The 12,770-nt window shown below is 40.8% G+C and overlaps 1 protein-coding gene across 3 annotated transcripts in view; it reads left to right on the top strand.

The window, feature by feature from the left end:
• Window positions 1-5,053, top strand: part of COL28A1 (collagen type XXVIII alpha 1 chain) — a 126,004-nt gene extending 120,951 nt beyond the window's left edge. For all 3 annotated transcript variants that reach the window (XM_067562144.1, XM_067562146.1, XM_067562145.1), the window contains one exon: window positions 3,655-5,053. The gene's annotated coding sequence lies outside the window, so the exon portion shown is untranslated. The remainder of the gene's footprint in view (window positions 1-3,654) is intronic.
• The last annotated feature ends 7,717 nt before the right edge of the window (window positions 5,054-12,770 follow it).

Raw genomic sequence — 12,770 nt, forward strand, 5'->3', positions numbered from 1 at the left:
AGTGGCTTTTCTTGTGGCTATAACATCTGCACACTGTGTAGGCGAAATCGAGGCACTTATGGCACATCCGCCCTACATAATCTTTTACAAAGACAAAAAGTCACACTACGTCCCCATCCAAAATTTCTGCCAAAGGTCAACTCAGCGTTCTACATTAATCAACAAATACACCTATCTACATTCCATCTGAAACTGCATGAGAATGCACAGAGTGCTTCCTTACACACATTAGATGTCAGACAAGCATTAGCATTTTACTTGGACAGGATGAAATCCTTCAGACAGACATCAAGACTCTTTGTGTCCACTGCAGAATCTCTAAAAGGGGGACTATATCCAAACAGAGACTCTCTAAGTGGCTAAAAGACTGCATCCATTTATGTTACACCCTTAAAAATGTGCAACCTCCTCAAGGGATTAGAGCACACTCTACCAGAGGAATGACAGTATCCATTGCCTTCCTTAAAAATATTCCAATAGCAGACATATAGAGAGCAGCCACATGGGCCTCCATACATACGTTTACTAAACACTACACCCTTGACCACGCCTCCAGGTCAGATGCAACTGTAGATCTAAATGTTCTATCATCTGTAGACCATACCACCTCCGAAGTTCCCTCTGCCAAATGAGGGATACAGTTCCATACTCACCAGAAGCACAACAAACAATAAACAGAGGCAGTATTGTGAGTGCACTCACAACCTTGAATCACAACAATTAAATACACCTCTTTCTCATTCTCCTTTGGCAAACACACAGCTCAGTGAGTGCCGTAAATATAGTGAGTTTGACCTGGGGGAAAGGGCCAAGACAGGGTAAAGGGTCTGGGTGCTTTCCAAAGGGGATCACTTCACGCGCTTAGGGTCACTATTATAAATTCTGGCACCATTTTCCACAGGCAGGGGTGATCAAAGCCGATATCTCACTCCTGTAACCAAGGATGTAAGGTGCATCTCCTTCCTGTGTGCGGTTTCAGACTGGGTCCGTATGTGGCTCACCCGTGTGCCACTTTGGTTCCTGCAGAAGTAATTGCCAATTGGCATGGCAAAGGTCCCTACAGTAGGAGAACAAACAAAGCAGCTCTGCCAAGGAAACTTTGGCAGAGGATTGGCAAGTTTCTCCAGGAAAGTTTCCTAGAGATCTCTCTGGAGGATTCCCGTGAAATTTCAGTGTGCATTAACAAACTTTTCCACACTGCGTAGCTACATAAGGGAAGCAGAAGCAGATGCAAACAGTGCTAGTCTTGTTAATTTCTATCCCTTATCCCACTTCCAACCTATAACAAAATAAAGGACAGCTTTACCTCATATCACCGTGCAGTATCAAATCAAAATGAATACTTACCAGTGTTCCCCTCTCCTGCATCAGGCACGCTAGAGCTGATGTGCTGGGACTGGCTTGATCCCTCTGGGGTCAAAAAGAGGTCTTGGCTTACCACGCTACCAAACAACCCTGACACCTGTCTCACATCCTCCTCTAACTCCAATTCCTCATCCATCACTTTGTCCTTGGGATTGACTCCGCTGGCTGCTGCCTCCAACCCTCCCTGAAGTATCCACAGGGCTCTTGGCGGTGGAGGTGGGAGTTGCTACCGAGGATGGTGTGTAGCTCCTTGTAGAAGTAGCAGGTCTTCAGCATCACACCAAAGTGATGGTTTGCCTCCCTGGCCTTCTGGTATGCCTGACTCAGCTCCTTGATCTTCACACAGCACTGATGCGCGTCCCTTTCATGGGCCTTCTCCAACCTGCCACAAGCAATCTGCCCATAGGTATTGAAGTTGCTCTGGCTGGAGCAGAACTGGGATTACACAGCCTCCTCTCCCCACAGAGCCGGCAGATCCAACAACTCCAGTGTATTCCAGGCAGGAATGTGTTTGCTGCAGAAAACTGGCAGAGTCAGCTGGGAAGATGCGATGTGAGCTCTCCATGCCAAGCAAACAGGAAGAAGAATTTTAAAAATTCCCAGGCCTTTAAAGGGGGAAGGGTGCATGCCAGTTAACCTGGGCAGTGGAGTTCAAACTGCTGACCAGAGTGGTCACAATGCGCATTGTGGGGCACCTCCAGAAGGCCCTTTATAGCGACATCAGCACAGTGTCTACACTGATACTGCATCGCTCTAACTTTGTTGCTAAAAGTTCTATGACTCTCATGAGGGTGGTTTTATGATGTCAGCGTAGCAGAAGAGTTAAATCAGCGGGAGGAGCACTGTAGTGTACTCCGCTGTTTTGACTACAAAAGCTGACTTATGTTGACAAAAATGTTGACAAGACCTTAGACCTGAAGCGAGGGGAAAAGCAAATGCCACAATCCTGCGCCTCGTATTTTTTAGGCCAGCAATTCTGATGAGAGAAGAAACAAAACTTTTAAAAATGAATCAAGTGTTACTTTGAGAACACTTAGAACAGCTCAGACCTCTCCCCAACACACCATAGTGGGGCATGTATTACTTATGGTAATAACTGAAGCATTGAAAAGAGGACAGAGAAATCGGTCTCAGAGTTTTGATCAGAATTCTTAATAAATCCCAAAGCAATGAAATAATTTGGCCCAGATTTTGATCCAAATCTACACAATGCTTTATTAAAAAATAAAAAGGGTTCTTTTTTTCACAAAAGAAGTTTAGATATTTTTGAGCCAAATGCTTATAGACAAATGCCCAAAAAGAACTGGCTGGCCTTGGGAGCACAAGTGGCAATATAGGACTGCTCATAGTCTGAAACCTCCAAAGGAAACACTATTGTATCATCTCACAGCTATAGCTCTCTCTCTAAAATCTCTCTCTATAGATTGATGTTTTAGATATCTCTTTAACGTCTAATACATTTTTAAAAATTAAGGTTTTGCTGTAAGTGGCATAAATGTTTACAGTTAAGCAACCAGAGCTGTGGACACATCATATTAATTAGGTCAGTGGTTCCCAACCTGTGGCATGGGGGCCAAAAGTGGCCTGTGGGGGCTTTCAAAGTGGCCCACTGCTCCCCTCCTGCTGGCTGAAGAAGGGAGCCATTGCCTAAGGAGCCAGGTGGAATGCATTGCCACGGGGTTATAAAACCAGTGCAGGCTCCTTGCTGCAACCACGGGGATGGAAGATCAGTGCTCCCCTCCCCCTGGCTGTAGCAGGTAGCACAGCAAAGTGCTCCACCTGGGTCCATAGGTGCTGGGGTCCCTGCTGGAGCCAGAGGGAAAGGAACACTGATCTCCTGTCCCTCTGGAAGCAGAAGGGAGTCACTGCCTAGGGATCCAGGTGGAGCACACAGAGCTACAGGACGCATGTGGTTTCCCTGCTGCAGCCAGGGAGACGGGAGATCAGCGAGGACTTCTTCCATCTGGCTGCAGTGGGGCGGGGGGCTGCTGGCGGAGACTGATGGCCCTTCAGGGTTGTGAAAATGATATCTGTGGCCCTTCAGCCAAAAAGGTTGGGAACCTCTGAATTAGGTGATGTAGAGTCCAACACAGCAACATCTGAACAATTATCCCTGGTATCCGAATAAACTTCCTTATTTTTGCCTCTGAGTCTAGGAACGTTTCTACTCATCTAAATCACAGAAAATATACAGCATTTGATCTTTTGTTCTAAAAGGTGACTTTAAACTGCAATAATTGCATTCCTCAAAGCTATATAATAATTAAATTAACTTTCATTTCTTTGTAGAAACTGTCAGTCGAGATTGGTGAAGTACAGGAATGAACACTTGAGAGGAATGCAGAATGATTTGCCAATATGAACACTATTAGCGTATCCCTAAGTGCTTTTCAGAATATGACATTCACATTAACTAGAGTGTAGATACACTCATGCATAGCATATATTATTATCCAGATCATCACAATAATAATTTTATTATACATACAAAGGAACATACTTTTCCCCTCTAACTTTGTTATTTTAATATAGTACTGTATATGGCAAATAACATTCCAGTTTTAGGATTAAGATATCAAACATTTTGATGCTCAGAATTTAATAATCGAGACCTCAATATATTTGAAAAATAAAATGTGCTACAGTTTTAAACAGAAATAAGTGGTGCCTGAAATTGTTACTCTTGTTACAGCATTTAGAGCAGCAAATGAAAATTTGTCATTTATTAGCATCCCTTGGCAATTTAAATACCATGAATATAATTGAACTAGTGTTTTCCTCTGTTGAAGCAGGTTTGGATTTAACACTAGAGTAATTTAGTCAATTAGAAAGATAAGCTCTGTCAATCCTTTTATTATATAGTTATGATAAAGTCTATATGAGCCTTCAACTCTTAGGCTATTCAGCACATTTTGATTTCTCAGGGCCCCCGTATAAAAGAATGAAATAAAAAAGTATATACTGCAGTGAAATAAAATAAATTATGTTGCAGTTAAAAGGGAACAGCACTGAAAGATGTACAGAAATCTTTATTTCTATTATACTACTTTTTACTTTCAGACCCAACCTACTTGAAGGTACTGTATAATCTAAAATTAATGAGCTTCAGATTAAATTAGAAAGCACCACTTATAAAGTAGTCTTGCATTATTTGTTTGGAAATACAATGCTTGTGCCTGCATAGGCACTCATGCCAATCTTTTACATGATGATCATTATGGTTAGATGGAAGATAAAATATCTTACACAATTTTAAGTTCCTCTTACTTAACTCTTAAGGACTTCAAAAGGTATATTACTATTTACCTCAGATATTATGCAAACTTCACTGAAATAAATGCTGGAGTATATGATTGTTCAAAGGACCTGAGACACCTAAAACAGGGCATGATTTGCAGAGAAAGAGTGCTTCCCCCCTTTCTATAAACTAGTCCCTGTTAACATATCTCAACTTGGATACCCAAAAGGAGGCAGCCCAAATTGCTAGTCACTTCTCAAAATATTGGCCTGTATTTTTAGATCTAATATTAGTTAGTGACTGCTTCATCCTGAAAAATGAAGGACTTAGTGTCTGGTTAGAATGCAGAAGTCAAAAACTGAGGAGAGTACCAGGAAAAGGTTGAGCTTCATAGCACTTAAACACCAGGGTTCAAAGCTTTAGAACAAAATCAAGCTGTTAAAAGCTCAAAGTACTATTTTTCTTTCACTGGGGGAGGGGAGGGAGGGAAAGAAAAAAAAGAAAGCAAAATCCTCTTCCTATGTTATTTGAAAATATAGTGAAATTTATTAATAAGGCCCACGAAAGTTGGCTATTCTTTTGGCCTTATGCAACAAATGCACTGCAAAATGATACAGCAGAACTCTTGTGGGAACCAAGCTTTTACTGGCCCACAGCACAAGTGACCACATTTAGCAGGGCACAATTACACATTAATTCTAATAATGCAAGGCAGAACTCTTTATTTTACACATAATCTCCTCAAGTGCCACCAGACGGGGCAATTATAAACAAAAATTACAAAGTCCCTCATAGCCAGAATAAAGACAAAGGAGAAGAAATTCTCTCTGTTGGATGGGAATTCTAGAGAGCAAGACAAAGACTAGCAATTCAGAGACAGATCAGGTGGAAGAGATAGTAAGAAAGCTCCAGTCACAGCCACAACAGTATGCACATGGAGCCTGGCCCTTTCAGTCTATTTCTGTAGAGATTTGTGTGAAAACAAAGCAATGCCCACACAAGCTCTATTTTAAGCAAACAGCCTTTGATTTTTACATTCTGAAAAACACCAAGTGGGCAGCATCTTGTCTGAGATAGGCTCTGCCATGTTCTTTCACATATATTATGGATGTTTTTTTTAAAATAAGTTATATTTTGGTAGTTTCAAGTGGACTGGTGTCCACATCACAAAAATCAATGACAACTATGACAGATTAAAAATGTGTCCTTGACATTTAAAGATCCTGATTCCCATTAAACTGATATCTAAACGCTAACATGTCGCCTATATTATATCATTAGGATAATACTTTATTCATTAACGTTATATAAGTCCAATTAATAATGGAGTATGTTTCAGACTGGAAGAGACCTCTGGCCAAGTATATTTGGAGCAACAGAAATAAATATTTCCTGCTAATGAGGAAGACACTACCTGTCCCCTTCCAAGGAAGTCTTTGTAAAAATATTGAAAAAAATCAAGTACTTCTTACAATTTAGTTTTCTTAAACTATGACTGTCAATCAGCCAACAATTTTAAAGCAAAGCTATTATAACATTAATATTTTCCTCAGAAGACAAATGTATACATATTCTATCATGTTGCCAAATACAGAACACTATTATTTATCATTTGTATCTTACAGTATATTCTACTTTTTGAAGACCAGTTTTTTGCAGTACAGGCAATCAGTTACCATTTTACTGCTATTGTTACATCTTCTAACTTTTATGCATCATCATTCAGAAAAATTCCAGAGTGTTAAGTATCAACTAGGTTGTTTTACTGGCAAATAAAATATACAAATACACACCAAATAAACTGATTTTATTGTCACATACTTTAAAACAGATTGCTTCTTCTAATTTCTGTGTGATATTTTTTGCTTCTAAAAGTCAAGGACAAATAACACTGACTATTTCCAAGCGTCAATTGGCCAGGTGACATTCAGTCTTTTCCACTTTCTACTAATGAAACTTAGTCCTAACCATAACACTTCTGAAACTGCTCTTGGAAAGGCACTTTAAATCATGCAGGTTTAGGAAGTGGACCAATGTCAATTCATGACATGAGGCAGAATTTGAATTAGTGCATTTTATACTTCCAAACACTTTCTAAAAATACAGGTAAACCCTGATTTTCCAAACTCCGACTATTTGAATCTCCGTGTTATCTGCAATTCATGTGGTCCAGTGTGGTGGGTTACACAAACCTCACAGTGGGCAACAATGGGTTAAGAAGCTGCTCTGGGCTCAGCCACTCCTGCCCTGTCATATCTGCAAGAGCGTACAGACTGGAGGAGAAGTTAAAAGGAAGCAGTCACAGAACAGTTCACTTGTGGGCAGGCCAGGGAAGTGACAGGACCTTTACCTTGCAGTTCCTAATGAAAGGGCTGAGGGAAGGCAGGATCTCTCCCAGGAACAACTGCCTGAAGGGCCCTCCCTGAGGGAAAGGAGGACCCTTCTTCCATTATAGCTGGAGTGGGAGGCATTTCTCTCTCTTGCACACCAGTTCTGTTTGCTTGTATTAATTCCTTTTGTTTGGGTTATGGATGACCCAGGAAGGGGAGAGAGATTTGGAATTGACATGATCAAAGAGCCAAGTCACAGGAAGAGGCAGCCACTGCCCCTGAGAGGGAGAACTGCCATGCCATGCTTGGCTATGAAGAGGTGCCAAGTGGTAAACTGACCCCCTTCACAGTCTCTTGTGATAGATTCTGGACAATAGTGGTGTGGTAGGAAGTAGCCCAGGGAGGAAAGGTTTAAGGTGCTTCTGTGTACCAGACCTCTGGTAGCACTCACAGGGCCCTGGGCTGGAGCCTGATGGAGTGGGAGAGCCCAGGCTTCCCTACTAAACTGCCCTCTGCATTTTGAAAGGCCTAACTTGCTGACTACTGGGTGACACTCCCCATGAGTGCCAACCATCACAGACTAAACACATCTCCTATGAGAGCCACTATCCATCCATAACATGGGGAAAATTTTTACTCCCTGCTGAGTTGGATTGGATTCATGCTGGTGATCTGTAATGTATAATTTCTTAGCAATGTCCTGATGCCCCCATTCCCCAGTGCATCCTACTGTTACCTCTTTGAGAAGAAGGTGTGCTTTTGTAAAGAGAAATTGATTAAATCAAGTCCTGACCTTTTTTGGAGCCTACTCAGGAGGGGGGTCATCCTCTCTCTGGATACACAGGCAAACTCTCACATACCTTACTCTTCCTCTTCTTCAAACAAGCCCTATAATAAGGCTTCCACCCTGCTTTTAAAGGGACAGCTTCCATTAACATGTTTTACTGTTTGTTTGGTTAACAACATCAAAATAAAATGATTGGTGATAATTGGTATAATTACTCCAGGATCCTTGTGTAATCCATATGCCTAACAGGGAGATATCTCTTTAAGAGGTCTGGGGAGGGGTAGGAATGAGTTGTGTCTAGGTCATTGTTATTATTTGGGTTCTGGGAAGTGGGCAGGTGCCAGCCAGCCCACTGCTAAAGGCCCATCCCCCAGCCTAAGGGAATGAGTCACTGGGCCTGGGACTCAGTTAATTGCGGGGGACAACTAATGAAAAAACAGGTGTTGGGGGTCAAACGGAGGGAACCGGAAGGGGACACCGAGCAGAGAACCCCGGACAGCGCCCACTGCTCCTTGAAGGTGTCTAGGGAGCCAGCGGACAGTGCCCAGGAGAACTCTGCCTGGATGCGTGAACAGATACAGGAACGGAAATAGGTCCCACAGTCGCAGGGCACCTCCTCAGCCAACCTCCTCTTCCTGGTGTTGTAGATGATCACCTTGGCCAGCGCTAGGAGGAGGTGGACAAGGAGGTCCCATGACTTTGTGGGGCCAGGGATGGGATGCATGTAAAGGAACCTAGGTAATTGCTCCTAGGCAGATACACAATTAGCTCACCCTACTCAGAAATTTCCAGAATTGGGACAGGTACTATTTTTTTGGGGGCATGCTCCCTAGGTTCCCTGTTGCTGCACTGTATGAGGGCAAGTAGCGATGGCAGCTGCTTTGCAAAAGGCTATGTGCACTGTGTGAGTTGGCAGTGTTAAGCTCCGGCAGTGTTAATTATAGAAAGGGGAAATTGGGCTGGAAAACTAATAAGTAAGTGGCATTTGGGGCTGAAAATCAGGCATGGGATTATGGTACATAAGGAAGACTTGAAATGACCAGAAATCTTAACTATAGACAGTGGTAGATCTGGGACTAGAACTCAGTTTCTGGGCTTGTAGCATGCTGTCTCCTGGAGCACGGGGAGGGGGGGAGAAGAGGAAGTCATTCATGCTTATCGTGTTTCCCTCAGTGTGTGATGACTAGAGCTCTTCACCTTGCCCCTAGTCTGACTGCAGTAGGAGCCAAAACTGCATTACTCACAGCAAAATAAATAAAACAATGCAAAAGTTGGCAACAATGTAAACTACAAAAATGCTTTCACATTCCACATCAGAGAGCAGTAGTCAAAGTAAACTATGTTTGCATTAGCTAATTGCATCTCATAAGAATTTGTTTGTAATGAATGTCACTAATAGGGTGCTAATTAACAAAATAATCTCATAACCCCAGGAAACTCCAATGTATACACAAACTCTGCACTTTCTACAATCTTAAAAAGGGCCCAATCCTATAAACATTGACTAGTAGGCAGTAGTCCCACAAAAAGAATATGTTGCTATGACCTCAGTCCCTCTTGCTGCATAAGCTCCATTGTTTGCTCATATACCTCTTCCCTTTCTCTTAACTTTATTCTGGTTGCTTCTTCTCTCAAACATGCTACGGCTTCAATTAAATCAGAAAAAAAAATCCACCCTTGAGTTCATTTGCTTCTCTTTCACCTTTAAAATGTATTAAACACACTGGGTCAGATTATCTGGTATCCAGCTAAAGCCAAAGTCTCTTCAAGTGAAGGTTACAAAAGGATAGGGGCTGCTTTAACAGCTGCTAGCTAGCAGATAGCCCCTTAGTGATGTGCTCTGGCCATTTCTTCTTCCTTGCCATAACATACCCCCTACAGTGGAAGGTATAGGGAGCCTGTTACTTCATCTCTACTTGCATAGGATGCCCTTATGCCAGGTGAATATCCAGTAGTGTTTACATTCAGTCTTCACTCCCTTTGCACTGACCTGAGTGGTGCAAGAAATCAAAACAAGGCAGAGAATAGTTGCTGTGTGTTCCTCTCCTACAGGTCCACCTCGGATGCCTTCCATTCTATGGACCATGTCTTACCACCAAGATTTCTAACAGTTTCATCTCAGCCAAAACTCTGGGCCTCTCTTCCACTGGTTTCAAGTGTTCTCCAAACCAGATGTAAATTCTTGAATTCATAGTAAGTCACTGTCAAATAGCTTACCAGATGATTTCAGAATCTGTCTAAAAATCTGATGTTAGTATTAAAGATTTAAAGGACATGATTTATATCTATATGGGATATTAATAAAATATTAATTGCAAAAACATTTATGGTAGTCATCTGTAAAAAAATCTGCCAATTTCCTTATATAAGTAACATTGCCTCAGTATTTGCCATATTCTTTAAGTATTTCCTATAGACTTTTTAGAGAATATTGCAAAGTCATCATGTTTATTTATTTAAGGAAAAATTGACAAGTGTTTAACAGCAACCGTTGCACAGTACCTGAAAGTAATATTAAGATTATGGGTGGGGGTGGGAAGAAAAGCATGAGGAAATCCAAAGTTAGGGCTGTAATTTAATTCTTAATATGTCTCATGGTTCATATGAAACTACTCACTGAAAATATTTCTCTGCTGCTGTGCTATGGTCTTCCAGGATTAGCAAACCTTCGGGTATGTCTACACTGCTGGGTCTGCAGGGATTGATGAAGTGTGATCAATTGAGCAGGCTGTGCAGACCAGCTCAATCGATCCTGGAAGTGCTCTCTGGTTGACACCATTAAATCCACCCCTCCGAAAGGAGTAAGGCTGCGTTGACCAGAGGGCATCTCCTGTTGATGCAGCACAGTGGAGATGCTGCGGTACGACAACATAAGTCAGTCAAAGGGAGTATGTGGCTAGTGCATCTCCCTTTGACTGCTGGTGGCAGTGGAGACCTGGCCTCAGGGAACACAAGATGAAAAAAATTCCTGAACAGAAGGTACTGATTGTATGCATGGTTGGTTTTTTTGTTTTTTTTTTAAATTTCTTTATGACTCATGACACAGTGACATTTATTTTTCTGCCTGGAGTAGGTAGAAGAAGAGAGCTAAAACCACACATTTCGGAAAAACAGGACCTCTTGGGTGGAAATACATTTTGTTACCCCCATTAACTTTCCCTTTTTACCTCCCATTTTGTATACTGTAGTGGGTCTAGGGTTTTTTTAATTGTTCTGTACATGAGGTCCAAAGAGGGAGAAAGTGAATGAGAAGATAAAAAATGGCACTGCTGCCTGGGAAACTTGGGAGAGGAGAAAGGAGGGAGGGAAGGAAGGAAAAATGATAGGACTTGTCTACATGAACAGCAACCCAAACTATAAATTGTGCTCTATTATAGTACAAAAGGCAGTGGAAATTATTATTTTACTATATTCAGGAAGTTTGTGCTAACAGTATCCCTGGTAAAGAAAACAATGGAATACAGGTCTCTCAGCACTAGCTTTGAATCATGTGAAAATGTAAATAGCACTTCCAAAGGGAAGATATCTACCTGTGCATTAAACTATGCTTGACAAATTAAAAGATTATTCCATTAAATATTTTGAAACAACTGCAAGAGGAATTATAGGACTGGATTTCTTGAGTACAATACCCATTTCAGAGCAAGAGAGAGGAAAATTATATTCAAGAAGTGCGGCATACTTTTAAAGTCAGATCATATTTGGACAGGAGCACAAACATTTCACATGGAAAATAATAAATATATAGTTTAAAGTCTGAAACTGGAAAGTTACATAGCAATTTTAAAGTACAGAACATTTGAAATTAAGCCCAACTGAAGTTTTGTGACTTTAGATCACTTTAAATAAAATGCACACAGACCACACCAATACATGTTTATTTTTGCCTAAAATTATGCAGTGGAATGAAAGTTGTACTTTGTCTAATCAAAAATGGAAATCTGTGCAAGCCCAGCTATATTCCTGTTGAACCAAATGGTGAAAATGTAAGACATCAGGCTTGTATTTCTCATAGTAAATTGTGTGCTGAGTCTTTCGAATTTAAAACTGCACTGTATTTTCTCACATTGCTAGAAGTAAACAGTCCCTGACAAGCCTCAGTTCTGCTAACATTTTGGCACATTTTTTGCATGCACTGTTGGTTCCATTGATGTTACAGGGTAATCATGAATCACAATTCCACAATGGCACTACTCACTGAGCAAAGTTATGCATATGCACTTTTGCAGGATTGGACCTTTTACTTGCACATGGTCACAAGTGGTTCTGAGCAATAAGATATATAACAGTTATACTTTAATCCTTCTAAAATGTAAGTGTGCAAAAAAGGTGAGGCCTTTGAAAACTGAGGATCCAGTTATAAGACTGGCGCTTAACATGCACACTCTGAAACATACAAAATGAAGAAGTTTTCTAGGTAATTTGCTATTTTGTAAAGAAAGTACCAACATGTACATTTATGTAGCACAAACAAAAGTTAGGAAACAAGTGTAAAATGAGATGGCTTTCATTTTTCAAAATATGTCATTCCTTATCTACTGAATTGGAAAAAAATGTAAGGAAATGATTATGTAAATGGAATTGTGCCTCTATCAAGCTCACCTATATTGAATGGGGTAAATGAACACAAGAGACACGTTTGTATGTGTAATCAATTATTTTATTTGTGCAGTTCTCACTTTAAAATCATTACTAGAAAATGGTTAAAGGCACTTAAAAGAAGTTATTTAAAAATAAACCTTAGTTTATGGTTAACACTTAAAAACAAGTCAGTCACCAACCATTATCTACCACAACTGAAACTATTTTGTCTCAAATTTCACAACATTCACTGATTTGAATGGAATACACTGCTCAGCAGCAACATGTCTTCCTTAAAATTTTTTATACGAACAACATCTGCAGTTCATTCTGCAGAATATTTTAAACACCACACTGTAAGATGAAGATATGCTACATCTGTTGGGGTTCACACAAATGTTTGCTTGCCAGAGTAAAAGTTGGAAAGGTTATTTTCCTAGTTCTGTACTAAGGTTACTATTCTCAATAT

This window comes from Emydura macquarii, unplaced genomic scaffold, assembly GCF_026122565.2.
Source record: "Emydura macquarii macquarii isolate MOO-44397 ecotype Brisbane River unplaced genomic scaffold, CSIRO-AGI_Emac_v2 contig_2422, whole genome shotgun sequence".
Classification (NCBI taxonomy): Eukaryota; Metazoa; Chordata; order Testudines; family Chelidae; genus Emydura; species Emydura macquarii.